Source organism: Felis catus, chromosome A2 (assembly GCF_018350175.1).
Source record: "Felis catus isolate Fca126 chromosome A2, F.catus_Fca126_mat1.0, whole genome shotgun sequence".
In the NCBI taxonomy this organism is placed as follows: domain Eukaryota; kingdom Metazoa; phylum Chordata; class Mammalia; order Carnivora; family Felidae; genus Felis; species Felis catus.
In genome coordinates this window covers 51,669,342-51,684,886 of record NC_058369.1, presented here as the reverse complement: position 1 = coordinate 51,684,886, position 15,545 = coordinate 51,669,342, and the positions used below count along the sequence as shown (strand labels likewise).

Sequence of the window (15,545 nt, the reverse complement as noted above, 5' to 3'; positions counted from 1 at the left end):
CCACAGAGCTGCCACCAGCTGGGCATGGGGGAGGGTGTGAAGGCCACATGTGTCTTAAATGTCTCTGGGTCCCAGGCAGTGGGGATCGTCTGTTTATCATTGTGACGCTCTATTTCTCCATGTTCTCCATCTCCCCATGCATCACGGGGGCCCGGAGAGGTTGATAGGGAAACCGAGGCAGCCACAGATTCAGCAGTGTGCCAGGCAGGGTGAGGCTGGGCACCGCTCAGACATGGGGTCCATGTGGGGAATTCTCTGCCTGGCCCGAGATGTGCAAGAATGCCTCTCAACCGGGGTCTTCAGGTGAAGTGGCCCATGTTCTGTTGTGGAACCCAGGACTCTCAGGGGTGAGGTCTGGAGGAGAAAAGCTCATCCAAGTATATAAGAAGATGAGGAAGTGGGGCACCTGGGTGGCTCAGTCGGTTGAGTCTGACTCTTGACTTCAGCAGGGTCGTGAGATCAAGCCCCACATCGGGCTGCGCACTGAACTTAAGATTCTCTCTCTCTTCCTCTGCCCCTCCCCACCCCCCCCCACACACACACACATACATGCTCTCTCTGTCGCTCTCTAAAATGAAAAAAAAAAAAAGGCTGAGGAAATGCAGTTGCCTTCTCAGATACTTGCATGGGTGAAGGAGGGGAAGCTGCGTAGGGGGTGCTCTGGCCTCCCCTCTGTCACCAAGCAGGCTCCTGACCTCGGGGGCAAGATGCCCACACTCTCTGGACCTGAAATGGGAATTGTGTCACGTTTGGAGACAGTGAGTTGAAAATACTTTCAAAGTTTTCTGCCAAAGAATCCTCTTCCCGTATTCCCTGAGTATTTCTATCCATTAGGATTCCATTTGATAGAAACCTATCTCAAACTGGCTTATGCAAACACGGGATTTTCTGGCCTGTGCCAAATGAAAGGTGCAGAGACCACCTAGCATCAGGCAAGGTGGGATCCAGGACCCTCAGTGCTGCAGGAGGGCTTTGTCCGTCCCTCTCCTGCTCTCCTTCACCTCCATTGCCTTCCATGTTGGTTTCATTCTCGGGCAGGCCCTCACACTGTTAGCTTCAGGCTAACACCCCCCCATCCTGGCCCCCCCCAGCAGCCAGAGGCACCTCTTTCCTCATGGTCTCCTCCCCTGGGTCCCAGAACAGATTCTCATTTGGCCACCTGGAGTCACATGGCCATTCTTGACCCAATCCCTGCGGCCAGGGGAAGGAAGAGGCGGATAGGTCAGATCCGGGTCACACGCTCGCCCCAGTGGGATGCAGGTCGGTCCATCCAGACCGCATGGAGATTGTGGGAGGGAGAGGGAGATAGAGGCACAGGCCACACATGCTTGTGGGCCTACTGTATGGAAGGCCCCACTGTGTGCGGGGAGGGTGCGGGCATGCTCTGTGCCCTGGAGGAGAGCTTGGCCTGGATGAGGAGAAAGGGTGGAACTGAGGAAGCAGCTGAACAGTAAAGGAGCGTTTGGGTCACAGCCAAACCACAGCACTGTTAACATTTACACCAGTGTAGCGGGCATAAGCTGGGACCGTCCACAAGAAGTAGGTAGATGACTCGTGTCCCAGCAGTGAAGTGGCCAAGTAGGGGTCACGGTCAAATCCCAGCTGCGCTCCTTCTCCAGCTGTGGAGCACTGGACCAGTTATCTACCTCTCTGTGCCTCAGTTTCCACATCTGTAACATGGGATGATAACAGTGCCTCTTTCATAGGGTTCCTGTGAGGATCCAAGTAATATGCACGAAGTGCTTGGTGCCTGGCATGCGGCAGGTGCTATGTCGGGGTCGGCTGTTATTATTCTATGCTGAGGATTCTGTGTGTGACTGTAGGGGCAGATTGGGTTTAAGTTAGCAGAGAAGACAAAGGCAGCTTATCTGGGCAGATCAGTGGGCCCAAGCAACGCCAGGGGAATCTGTGGGTTTTAAAAAAAAAAAGTCCCATATCTGATTGGCAACGCTTACACCCCCCCACCACCACCATCACCAGGAAAAATACATCCCTTAAAAGCACTAGCTTTCTGTGAAAGTCTGATGAATCACGTGTGGATGCTTTCCAGAATGCCACCCTCACATCTTTCTGAATCATCAATAAGATAACCCCACATGTTGATTGAGACACACTATCCATTCTCCCAGGCGGAAGCAGCGGAATATGTGCTAGGCCAACAGTTCTGCAGGCCTGGGCACGGCCGGAAGAGAACAGGACAGGTAGCAAAAGCCCTGACCTGCCGCTGACCGAAGAGCTTCTGGGTGGATTCCAGCAGGACTGGATGAACTTCGTTTTCCATGGACAATGCTGAGTGGCCTCGTGGGTGCTTTGCACAGTCAGGCACCCACAGGGGAGTGGAGGCTCTAAGCAGTTGTGCGGAGCGTTTATGGGTGCGCGTCATGCTGTGCAGACCCACTATGGAAAACGCAAGTCCCAGAACTACCCAACGGCTGTAACTTGCTGTGTGCAAACTCCTCAGGGCCAGGCTCTTCCACTGGGTTGCCTCATGTGGTCCTCACAGCAGCCCCTTGAGTGGGAGACAAGCACTTGGAGAGACAGGGGGCCCTGATTCTTTCTCTGAAGAGATCTTTGCTCTGCAGAATAAATATGCACCAAACACTAAGTGCCTACTCAGGAATGCAAAGAGCACGGGCTTTGAGGCCTGACTCCACCACCCTGGAGGACTTTGAGCGAGTCGTTCCATCCCTCTGAGCCTCGAGATCCCCATTTGTTAAGGGCATGATCATAGTGCCCACCTCCCAGAACCGGTGGATACAGGTGCTCAGTGACTGTCCCACTGCTTCCCCTGCTTCAGGCACGCCAGGCAGAGATGTAGGCTGACACACATTCACTTGCTGACCACGTATGTATTGTGCACTTACTGTGTGCAGGCTTGAGCCACACTCCTCTTCTCCAGGCTCCTCAGGAGCAGTGTTTGTGTGATGTGGCTGTACGCAGGACAGGTGGGGCGGCCAAGACAGGGACAGCCTTCCAAGACATTCCCTCTCCATCCAAGAATCCAGGGCAAGGAGAGAAGGATGTCAGACAGGAGACAACTCCAAGGTCACAGAGGCAGGCAAGAACCAGTAGGAGAAGGCAGCCAGGGGCAGGGGCCCGCGCCTCAGTCCAGGAGGAGGAGAGGAGGGAGGAGCCCCTCCTGACCCCCTCTCCCTCCAGAGCTCCATAAAGACTTCCGGGAAAGGGGGTATGCAGAGCTGGGTTGTAAACTTCCCTGCCCTGAAGACCGTCCCCGTTAGCTATGATACTAGTAACACTAGGGATGCGTTAACACATATTGAGTGCTTTCAGACCAGGCTCTCCGCGGAGGTTCCCTGGCACTACCTCATTTCATCCTCTCAGACAGGAATTGTTCATATCCCCAGCTTACAGATGAGGAAATTGAGGCTCAGAACAACACTAGTCAAAGGGGCCCAGCCAGGATTGGTACCCAGGCAGGCTGGCTCCTGAACATGCACATATAATCCTTCAGCTATTGCCTTCTGCTGACAAAAATAACTCTGCAGCCAGAGGGAGTGTGCTGAAGGTCAAAGGAGGAGGCGATCGGATCCATGCCTGATGGGGGACAAATACAGGAGAGGCTTTCTCGGGAGCTAGGTCTCAAAGGACGGGGATGAGCTGAATATGCAGAGGTGGAAAGGAAAGCACCCTCTTAGTGAATGGGAACAGCATGAGCAAAGGCCCTGAGGTGAGCCCTGGGACGTTCACGGGAAGAAATGGGGAATGCATTGTGCTTGGAGCCTAAGGGACATCTCAAAGGGCAGAGAACTCCGGCCCACAGACCGGGGATTGATTTTTGTAGACTGTGACTTTTAGTTGGTTGGTTCATGCTCAGCTTGGGTAATAGGTGTTTAACTTGTCTGTGCTGTCCGTGAGAGTGTGAAAAATGGGGATGGGGTTGGGAGAGGGTCAGAGTACAGCTCGTCTTCATGGGCCAGAAGAGCCAAAGAACTTGCTGAATGCAGGAGAACTGAAGTTTGGAAAGGTGTTTCTCATACCGGGTTCTCTGGGGTTCCACAGAGGCACCCCAGGGTACAAGGGGATAAGTGGGTGAAGCTCTGGGCTTCCTGCCCTACCATGTACCAGAGCAGCTCCTTTTTTATCTGCTTTGCATGGTGAAGCATCTGGTAAGATTTTTTTTTTAACAAAGAGTTTTAAAAAAAGAAAAGAAAAAAATTTGAAAACTTTTCATGAAATTAGAAAAAGGCAGTAAACTAGAGTATCTAAAAGCCTGAGTTGGGGCCCAGGTTATATAAGTTCTCAGCGCCTTGGTTTTTATATCTGTAGAATTGGCAGGTGGTAAACAGCTCCAGGGCCCATACTGGTCTGTGAATTCAACGAGAAAACGCACAGGGAGTGCCTGGCCCACAGTGGGGCCTCAGGGAAGGTTTGTCCGTCCTCTTGTGATGGGTCCCCAGGGGGTGCAGGGAAAGGACATTCAGCCCCCCAACCTGTATTAGAAGAGACACTGAGCCAGGAAGATGCAGGGGGGACCATCCTGACTTTGGCCCTTATTAACTGGGACCATCTCAAGCCCGCCCACCCGCACCCTGCAATTCTGTGCCTCATTCTCCCCATCTGGAAAATAAAGAGTGTGGGTCTGGTTGTCTCTGAGGCTCCTCCAGGCTCAGACATTCTAGAATTCTAAACACGCTGCCTCGCACCCCCAGTAGTACAGACATCAGACTGGCCAGAGGGTGGCTGACTCACAGCCAGACCCAGTTCCCTCTTCCCTCTGGGAGACTGTGGCCTCAAATCCTGGGGGCATGCCTGAGGCTCCACCCCAAACCTTCCACAGCCGTGCCCCTGGCCCCTCACCCTAGCCCCAGCCCAGCAGCCCTTCCCTAGAAGGCAGCTTCTACACACACTGACTTCCAAAGGCCCCATGGGCATTTCTCTGGCCCCCAGAAATGTTCTGTTTCCAATGACTTTGCCTCCCTGAATCGTGATCTCATCTGCCAAATGGGCCGAGGGGTGAGAGATGTTCAGTAACTCCAGGCTGGACCATCTCTAGTGTTAGGGCAACATCAGTGTTCCCCCCAGCCTGGGTCCCACAAAGCTTAAGAGAGGAAGCAGCCTCTCCCTGCAGACCCGCCTGTCACACGAGAGGCCCCAACAGGGCAGGTAAGTTATCTATACAGGCCCCCCTCCCTGCACAATGATTATCTTACTCCTCCTGGCGCAATCCAGGCCCCTGCTGTGGTTTCAGACCCAGAGTTATTTATAGTCAGTGGAAATTAGTGCCTCGGCTGATGGTTCCCTAGTACCCCCCTGCCAGCATCAGCCTCCACCCCAAAGGGAGGCCCCCTGGAAATTTCCGTGGTCCCAGGGACTATTTCTGAGCAGCAAAGACTGCTTTTTCTGCGGGATAGCTTTGGACAAGAAGCCATGGAGGTGAGAGGCAGAAGTGAGCCCTTCTCGCTGAAGAATCTAGGAAGGTTTTATAGAGGAAGCAGTATTTGAACAAGATGTTGAGAGATAGGCAGGGTTTGCGATGGGGAAGGGCACTCCAGGTAGAGGGAACAGTGCAGTCAAAAGCACAGAAGCAAAGAAGGGTGTGTAAAAAGAACAGCCATACATTCTGTTTGGCTGGAGCTTGGGGGAAGGTAACTGAGAGTAACTGAGCATTATATCTTCCAGACACTATTTCAAGAGCTTTACATGCATTATTACCCCGTTTAATCCTCCCCAAACCCTATGAGGTAGGCATTAGGATTATCCCCATTTTTACGAACGAGGAAAAGGAGACACAGAGAAGTTAAATCACTTGCCCACGGTCACACAGCTAATGGGTGCAAGAACTGGGATCCAGATGCCGGCAGGCAACCCCAGAGCCCATGCTAGGAACCTCTGTGAAGGGATCTGAATGTTGAGCTAAAGGTTTGGGCTTAAGTGAAGAGATAGGAGGGAGCCCCTGAGGTTTCTTGAGCAGAGGAGCAGTGTGGTCAAGACAGTTGGTCTGGCAGCCCTGATCTTGGTTGTAATGGGGAGATACCCCAAGGGATAGAGCCAGAGCAGAGTGAAGGACAGGCATCCAAGAGAGAGGTGACAGAGTTCGACCTGGCCAGGGTGGTGGTGATGGAGAGGAAGGAGCACCAAGCAGAAGGTCTCAGCCTGTGGTAGGTGGTCAAGGAAGAGAATGGTGTCAGTGCAGACTCAGCTTTCCAGACAGCAACTGGCTGCTCGTGGAGGAGACTAGCCAACAGGAGAGGAGCAAGGTTGAGGGTGAGACAAAAGGTTTGTGTTGGGCCTTATGCACTCTCAGGGTCTGGGGGATAGAACGGCAGGCATGGAACCCTGAAGAGAGGCTAGGCCCGGAGATGACAGAGAAGTCCTGTCTCTGCTCCCAAGTCCCTCAAGGGGGGAAGTCAGCCACAGGAAGGCAGAGATGTGGGCCTGTGGTGTTCGCTGCTCTATCCTAGCACCTAGAACAGTGCCTAGCATGGAGTATACTCAATAAGCATGCAGGAATGAGTTCACCTGGGGCACTCACCAAGCAAGCATGGGTCCTTAGGGAGCACCAGCTACCTAAGGGAGCGGGCAAAGCAGGAGATATCCGAGAGATATAAGGAGGGTCACCTGCAGGTAGGGTGTGATCAGGGTGTCTGACACTGGAAAGGCAGTCAGTTAGACATAGAGGTTGCCAGGAGAGGTTCAAGGAGGACAATAAAAGAGCAACAGCCTTGAGGGCAGGCTGCCGGATGAGGTCTTGGGAAACATCTGCTGGACAGAACAGCAAAATAGAGCATTCCCTGGGGCTGTCCCCCATTGCCCATACCAGCTCAATTGGGTAAGAGCAGAAAGAACAAGGGCCTGAGGGACTCAGGCACCCATAGAACCACAGGTCTGGAACAGCTCTCGGGGACCAGCCAGCAATCCCAGGGTGCACATGGGAACACTGAGGCCCAGGAAGGAAGGGACCTGTCTGAGCACATAGCTCCAGGGACTGGGGAGCGCTGAGTCATCCCTACATGTGGTGAAGGGGACAGAGTCCCTCCCCTCTGCCCCCAATGCATCCACCCTTCCCCCCAGGCCCCGCCTCTCTCATCCATCCATGCAGTTTCTGTGTTTGTTCCCAGGGGCCACATAACAAAGGACCACAGATCAGGAGGGAGCTTAAACAACAGAAATATGTTGTATCACAGTTCCAGAGGCTGGAGATCTAAGATCAAGGTGTCTGTCAACAGGCTTGTTTCCTTCCAAGGGCTGTGAGGGAAGGATCTGTTCAGGGCCTCTCTCCTTGCTTTGTGGATGGCCATCTCCTCCCTGTGTCTTAACACTGGCTTCCCATGAGTCTCTGTGTCCAGCTTTCCTCTGTATTTAAGACACCAGTCATACATGATTAGCCCCCCCTCCCCAACAACCTCATATGAACTTAGTAACTAGTCACCCCTGCAATGACCCTGTCTCCAAACATGGTCACATTCTGAGGTGCTGGAGCTTATGGTTGTGGAGGGACACAATTCAACCCAGAACATTCTGCGCTCAAAGACAGTTTCTCTCCTGTAAAGTGGGGACATAAATGGGAACAGACAAGGACTGTGGTGCGGGCAGACAAGCTCACTGCTCTGTGGGCACCTATGTTCTCCAAGAGCCTGACACACGCTGGGCATTAGGAAATAGTGATGCGGCCTAAGCGTTAAACAGCAGACACCCTACATCTGACTCCCCACTGTGACACTTACTTACTAGCTGTGTTGTGCCAAGCAAATGACTTCACCTCTCAAAACCTGTTTACTCATCTGTGAATTAGTACTTATTCCTGGGCCCCTGTGAGGAATAAATGATCAGGTGCGTGTAAGAACATACAGCACAGAGCAGGAAGCCTGCAGGGGATGAAAACCATTATTATTCTTGTCATTACCGATGTCATCATTCACATAGGTTTCTGAGGCCCAGAAAGGGAAAAATCCTGCCCAAGATCACACAGCCATCTGGCACAAAACCAAACAAGAACTCATGTCTCCCGACCCATAGTCCCAGCTTTTTAAACCACATCGCTGTGGGATATTTTTTTTAACGTTTATTTACTTTTGAGACAGAGAGAGACAGAGCACGAACGGGGGAGGGTCAGAGAGAGAGGGAGACACAGAATCTGAAACAGGCTCCAGGCTCTGAGCGGTTAGCACAGAGCCCAACGCGGGGCTCGAACTCACGGACCATGAGATCATGACCTGAGCCGAAGTAGGACGCTTAACCGACTGAGCCACCCAGGCGCCCCTGTAGGATATTTTTTTAAAAGGTGGGGGGTGGGGGTGGTGCCCGGGTGTCTCAGTCGGTTTAGCGTCCAACCTCGACTCAGGTCATGATCTCACGGTTCGTAAGTTCAAGCCCCGCATCAGGTTCTGTGCTGACAGCTCAGAGCCTGGAGCCTGCTTCAGATTCTGGGTCTCCCTCTCTTTCTCTGCCCCTTCCCTGCTCACTCTCTCTCTCTCTCACTCTCTCTCTCTCAAAAATAAACATTAAAAAAAATTTGTTTAAAGGGGGCGTAATTCACAAATGCCCAGTATTAGGAGAGCACATAAGCCTGTTATCAGCTTCTCCATGTGTCTCGTGGAACACTACAGAAAATGGTAGTAACTGAGAACATAACGCAGAATGAATGATGCTCTTGAAATAGGTGATAGGAAAAAGGTGGGGTTTACCACTGACCATGGCAGCAGCTTCACAAAAACAGATGCAAGGGGAAAGAGGCATAAAGGAAGTATCCCGAAGGTCCCGGTGCTGGGGTTAAGGGGTGAGATGAGGGGCGATGGTTTTTCTCTCAGGGTCACTCTGCATTTGTGAGGATGTTGTTCTAAGACAGGTCAGCCGAGGCATGCTGGGTGTAAGCAACAGAAACTGCCTGAGCACATAAGGAAGATCCCTGATCATAATGCTCTAAGTTGGAGCTACGTCTGAAAACCCCAGCTCAGCTTTCTGGAGGGAAATTGGGATGTGTCTGGATCTGTGGCAGGACTGACAGAACCAATGTCCCTTTGGGTCATGGGGGGTAGGGAAAAGTCCACTCCAGCTGTGTGGGTCCCCACGATCCTCAGGATTCCAAGCAGTGCTGTGTTGGAAAATGTATAACACGCAGCTGTCTGGGTAGCGAAGGAGTCCTTGTTCGTAGTGTGTGCTGATTTCTGTGGTGTAAATAGTCCCACCACGTCCCCAACACGATGGCATTGAATGCAGAGTTGGGAAGAGACATATGCCGCAGCGCAGTGTTATATCCTATTTCTACCAGCGGGCGCAATGGGCTCTCTATGCAAGACAACAGATCCTAGTGACATTTGGTAAAATAATCAGGAAGGGATGAGTGTGAGATATTGTTACCCTTTGAATATAGTTTATATAAATTTTAAGTATAATCATTTAATTCCAGTGATGGCTGCACTAACCAGTTCACAAAAATATCTGAAAACGTAGCAATTGGTTCTTACAAGCAGAAGTGAGCTGGCTGTGCTGTATCAGGGATTCCAAGTCCATGGAGAGAGCATGTGAGTGGCCTGGCTTGGTCACGTGCCCACCTCCAGGCCAGGAAGGAGGAGGAGCATTTTGATTGACAGCCACCATGACTCCTCCCAGTGGACCTAATTTCGCAAAGGAAGGAAGAAGCCACTGGACAGCCAAAACCCAACACTTGCTTTTGTTTCTCTTTTGATGATTTCTTTTCTTTTCTTTTCTTTTTTCTTTTCTTTTCTTTTCTTTTCTTTTCTTTTCTTTTCTTTTCTTTTCTTTTCTTTTTAATATAATTTGTTGTCAAGTTGGCTAACATACAGTGTATACAGTGTGCTCTTGGCTTTGGGGGTGGATTCCCGTGATTCATCGCTTACCTACAACACCCAGTGCTCATCCCAACAGGTGCCCTCCTCAATGCCCATCACCCATTTTCCCTTCTCTCCCACCCCCCATCAACCCTCAGTTTGTTCTCTGTATTTAAAATGTTAAAAAAAAATTTTATTTTCAAGTAATTTCAACACCCAACATGGGACTTGAACTCACAACCCTGAGATCAATAGTCACATACTCTACCGACTAAGCCAGCCAGGCACCCCGGTAATTTCTTTAAGTTATATTTTTTTCTCTGACGATATCTTCTTAATTTTTTTTTTAATTCATCATTGCTTGAAGTCTCAGAGTCTCTAAATATAATCCAAAGCTTAATCCTGAGACTAGCAAACCAAAGGACCCAGCCAGGAGGGACAGTTACAGGGGCTCAGAGCAGCCACATCCAGGCCACATCTCCACCCCAGCCCAGCCTCCCCACCTTCTCCTGGGAGGGAGGTACATGAACTAAATCTCCTGTCACATGCCTGAGAGCCCACCCTTAGAGATTCTCCCAAGAGGACACAGACATCCCTAGTGGAAGAGTGTCATAGGGCAGAGTCTTGACAAGTACTCCTAAGGGTAGGGAAAAGTGAACAGAGACCCTCAGGGGTTTGGAGTAGCCCAGATAAGAGACAAGTACCCCTGAGGGCTTAGACCTGATATCAAAACCAGGCCGAGTGGACATCCTAAACATAGTGAATCCATGATTTAGCAGGGAGCCCCACCGACCCTCCAGGAAGATGGGAATTCTCTCTTGCGGCCACATGTGCCTGGCTCATGGCCACAGATGTCCAATGTAAAGAACCAGATCCCCACACCAGAAGCTCTTCTGGGGCTTCCCTCTTATTAGGGACCACCTGGTGGCCAGCAGAAGGCTCAACCTAGGGCAGACCAGGAGGTCGATTTAGACTGCCCAGTCCTCCAGTGATAGCCAAGTCAGCCATCATCTTGTCCCAACCACTATCCCAAAATGCCACTGTTTTCCCCATTCTGCAGATGAGGAAACTTGAGGAGCAGAAGGGGTGACTCACTTGCCCAAGACACACCCCTGTGGGAGTAAAACTCTGGGCCTGGATGAGGCCACACTTCATTCTCTTAACGGGCTGTTAAAAGGGGATGAGGGGGCATCCCGAGGGCTCCATGCTCCCCGCAGGGTGGTGCTGGGACTTTGCCCAGAAGCCTGGGAGTTTTCGGCTGCTCCCAAACACAGTGGAACTCAGGCCCAAATATGAGAGAGAGAGGCCGGGGGGGGGGGGGGGGGGGGGCAGGCGGATGCCTGATCTGCCTATGAACTTGATCATGGTTTCCAGGTCTCACTCACCTGCCTCCTTCTGGCCAGCAACATTCTCAAGGGCCTCCAGGTCTGGGAGTAATGGACTATAAAAGATGAGCCCAAATTCTAGGCCCAGGGGCTGGAGGCTGTTTGGCAAGTCCTGGACACGGTACACCAACTTAGGATCCAATGTCAGCCACTCCGCTCACTCCTGTGTGACCACAGGTGAATTATAGTCCCTCTCTGAGCCTCAGTTTCTTTATCTCAAGAGTGAGTTTAGATATGCCTACCTACAGGGTTACCAGAAAAGTTAAATGAAAATAATGTATGTATAAGCCCCTCCCTTTTCTATCCTCTCCCCCTCCAAGTTATTCTCCCTATCATGGCCAGAATAGACTTAAAAATGAATCTACTTGTACCACCATTTACTCAAAACACAATGATCCCCACTGCTCTTAGAATAAAATATAAATTTGGGGCGCCTGGGTGGCTCAGTCAGTTAAGCGTCCGGCTTCGGCTCAGGTCATGATCTCGCAGTCTGAGTTCGAGCCCCGCGTCGGGCTCTGTGCTGACAGCTTGGAGCCTGGAGCCCGCTTTGGATTCTCTGTCTCCCTCTCTCTCTGCCCCTCCCCTGCTCACACTCTGTCTCTCTGTCTCTCTTTCTCTCTCTCTCTCTCAAAAGTAAATAAACATTAAAAAAAATTAAAAAAGAGGGGCGCCTGGGTGTCTCAGTCGGTTAAGCATCCGACTTCAGCTCAGGTCATGATCTCACGGTCCATGGGTTCGAGCCCCACATCGGGCTCTGTGCTGAGAGCTCAAAGCCTGGAGCCTGTTTCAGATTCGGTGTCTCCCTCTTTCTCTGACCCTCCCCTGTTCGTGCTTTCTCTCTGTCTCAAAAATAAATAAATGTTTAAAAAAAAATTTTTTTAATTAAAAAAGAAAAAAAGAATAAAATTTAAAATCACTGTGGCCTTCAGGCCTGGCATGATCCAGCTGCCACCCTGTTGCAGAGTCCTCAAACACAGGCTTCCAGGCCTACAGGAGACCAGAGTCCCTAGAGCTTCCTCTAAAACTACACAGCTTGCACCTCCATTGGTGCCATATTAGGATTCCAGAATAAATTAAAGATAACTGAAAGTAAATGATAATAATTATAATGTTGAGACTATAGATGCCCTACCACTTACTACTCCCCACCAAATTTCACACATCCTCTGGTGGGGTCTGCACCATCCTCTGGCCGAGAATCACTGCATTCATTTAATTCATCTATCCTTTGAAGAAGCCTTTATTGAGTATCTGCTTGTTTGCTAGGTGCTGTCCTAGGTTCTGGGGATACCGCAGTGAACAAAGATACCTACCCTCACAAAACTTATAGGAGTCCAGCAAAAAATACAGGAAACTAATAAATGAACAAGAAAATATATCAGGTGGATAAGGACTTTGAGGGCAACCATGGGAAGGGGCAGCTTAGACAGGCAGTGGGGGAGGGCTTCCCTATGGAAGTGATATTTAACTCAAATGACGTGCTGGATCCCCAAGAATTGCTTTCCCTGGTTCACTGAGGGTGAGTTCTGGTGGGGCTCCTGCTTTTTCAGTGTTTTCAGATCCTCTATGTCCATTTCCTGGGCTCTGCCAGGTACTCTGCTAGGCACGACAAGCTTTTGTGATCTCTTTCTATATCATAGATGCCATAGGAGAAAAGCATTTCCAGCCTCCCGTTTTAAAGAAACTGAGGCTCATAGAGGGCTTGCACAGGATCACACAGTGGTGGGTCACAGAGTTGGGATTTGTCTTTGAATCCACTAACTTTCCCACTCCTCCTTTTCCCCCACCTCTTCCCTTGCTGGGATGTATTTGGAGAAATCACAGGGTCAGAAAGGGCCCCCTAGTCTGTTAAACCTGGGGCTCTCAGCTGGGAGAGAACCAACTTCCAAGAGGTCACTGAGTGCTCAGTGAGAAAACGGGGTTCCAAAACTGCCCCAATCACAAAGGAATAAGCATGTGGAGAAAATCCTGGGCACGCCCCCTGCAGGGGAAAAAAAAAAATCCCTGCAGAGGGAAACTGTAGAACACTGCCAGTAGCTTTGTAAATGACCACAGTTTGGCTTACCTCCTAAAGGGCGAAATCATTTTTCTTCCACTTGAGAGAGGCAGCCATAGCATAGGTGGTGGGTAGGCAGGCAACCTCCTAGACGTTTGGATTTTATGCTTCCTGAGGGCAAGGGCAGTTTCATTTGCCTCTGAATCCCCAAGCACCTAACAGGGATTCTAAGTAAATGAAAACGTGAATGGTGATTACACGTGCGTGTGCATATTATGTGCGGGCTGAAGGCTCCTCAGTCCACCTTTCCCCCAACTGGAACCCATCGCCCAGCTCAGCAGGGAGACCACAGAAATATCAGAGACTAACCCTGGCCAAAGCCACCAGCAATCCACCACCTCCCTGTCCCAGCCCTGGCCCGACTCCCCTGCATTCCCTGTCTCCGATGTGGAAAGGTGTGGGCCTTTCATCCCCACCCAGAGGTTGGGTCAGGGGGAATGTACCGGCCAGGGAGGGGCTGGGATCTGACTGGCAGAGAAGCAGTTCCTGCCGCCCCCTTGCCAGCCTCAAGGACGCATGAGCTGACACGAAGCCGCCAGCATCCTCTTGAAGTCCTGGGAGATCTAATTACCCAGACAAGCAGACAGTGTTGAGCAAGTGAGCACCGGGGTTTGGAATAATCAGTTTTTTGGCTGCTGCAGTTAATGTGAGGCCAGGCTGCAAAACTGTCCCTCTGATGTTCTGATGACGGACCCATGAGACGGCTGACTGTTTGATCTGGAACTGCCAGCTTTTTTGTCACCCCCAAAGGCTTACCTAAATTGTCCTAACAATTACCATCTCAGGGAGTCAGCCGTGCTGTAACAAAAAAAGTACAGCCGCAACATGGGAGGCTGAGGGAGATCCTGCTGGAGACCATGGTGGGTCTCATCCCTGAGCCTGGGATGTGGCCGGGGGGACTTGCCCTTTAAATACCACATCTCATTTCCGTAGTACCACCATTTTACAGATGAGGAAACTGAGACACAGTGTGCTCAAGGTTACTCAGCAACAAGTTGCTGGATGACGTCTGAACCCAGGCCTATGTGGCCCTAACCCCTGCCCTTTCAGTGTGTTCATATGCCCTCAGATCGTAGATATTTTTTCCCCTGTCCTTATTTTGTGTATTAAAATTTCAGAGCCTCTTGGGATACCTGGTGCTACTTCTGTCCTAAGTTTTATCCCTGAAAAGTGCTAGGCATGATGATTTCCTGCTAGCATGCTTTTCGGTTTACAGGTATTTTTATTTTTTGCTATACATCCCTAGGAAGGAATTTCCTCCAATAGATGTGGGGCCAAGCAGCAGGGGGTTAAGGGTGTCAGCTCACTCACCTTTGCAGAGAAGAAAAGCCTAAGTGAGGTAAAGGTCTCAAAGGCTCGTGGACACCCGCTAAACACCAGGCACTGGCAAAGCCCTCCATCTGGTTATGCATTGGTTCAACACATGTTTCTTGAGCACTTACTATGTGCTAGATGGCATTTTAGGTCCTGGAGATAGACACAGCAGTGGACAAAATAATGAATGTCCCTGCCTTTATGGGGCTCACATTCCAGTGTTGGCGACTAGCAGAAAGCCAAGTAAATAGCAAAATCCCTGAGTTTGTCCCTTGTAACAAATGCCCTGCAGGAAATAAGCAAGGGGCTGAAGTTGGGAGTAACAGTGGATCCTCTGATCCTGGGAGCAGGAGGCAGAGAACACTTGGAAAATGAAAGGGAAGGGTTGGGGGGGGAGGGGGTTGGGGGGGAGTGGTGGGGGCAAAGGCTGGAGGTGGGACCTGAGGGGACATTTGGCAAGAGATGAAGCCAGGGGAGTGAGCAGAGGTTGCCTGTGAGCTGTTGGTGGTGTGTGAGATTTCTTCTCAAGTGAGGGAGCCACCAGGGCTGAGAAGAGGGAGTGGCATGGCTCTCGTGTTATTCTCACTGGGGCCCTGAAGGCAGGGACTAAATCCTCACTCTGGCAGGTGAGGAGAGGCTCACCTGATGAGGAGGTGACAAGGCCACTTTTTGAACCTAGACCTAGGTAAGGGCCTCTGTGTTGTCCTACCCGCCCCATGGCCGGAGCCCCAGCCCCAGGGCACAGGGCCCTCCCCACCACATGCCTTGGTGCTCTGTTCTGTTCATTTTGGTTATGTTGCTCAGCCTCAGGCTGAACAGAACTTACTGGAATGTGATTTGAGGGTTAATCAGGAACATTTTGTTTCCCCATAAAATTGCAAGCTGTTGCCAAGATGTATGTTCCTGTTGCTAGGCAATCAGGCGTGACCTGTGAGCAGTGGGGGCCATGATTCTGCCTCGGCAGAAGTGACTGGGCCACCCACCCTCCTTTTTCCACAGCCCTCCAAGGCTCAACCCCACTGGGCAGGACCCCAGGGACTC

The 15,545-nt window shown here is 51.1% G+C and overlaps 1 protein-coding gene and 1 non-coding gene across 16 annotated transcripts in view; one reads left to right on the top strand and one right to left on the bottom strand.

Annotated features, from left to right (window-relative positions):
• ATP2B2 (ATPase plasma membrane Ca2+ transporting 2) overlaps window positions 1-15,545 on the top strand; it is a 387,749-nt gene that overhangs the window by 269,222 nt on the left and 102,982 nt on the right. The gene's annotated exons all lie outside the window — the stretch shown is intronic.
• On the bottom strand, window positions 9,963-10,035 carry TRNAN-AUU. Its single transcript has one exon. It is a non-coding gene; the product is annotated as a tRNA-Asn (tRNA).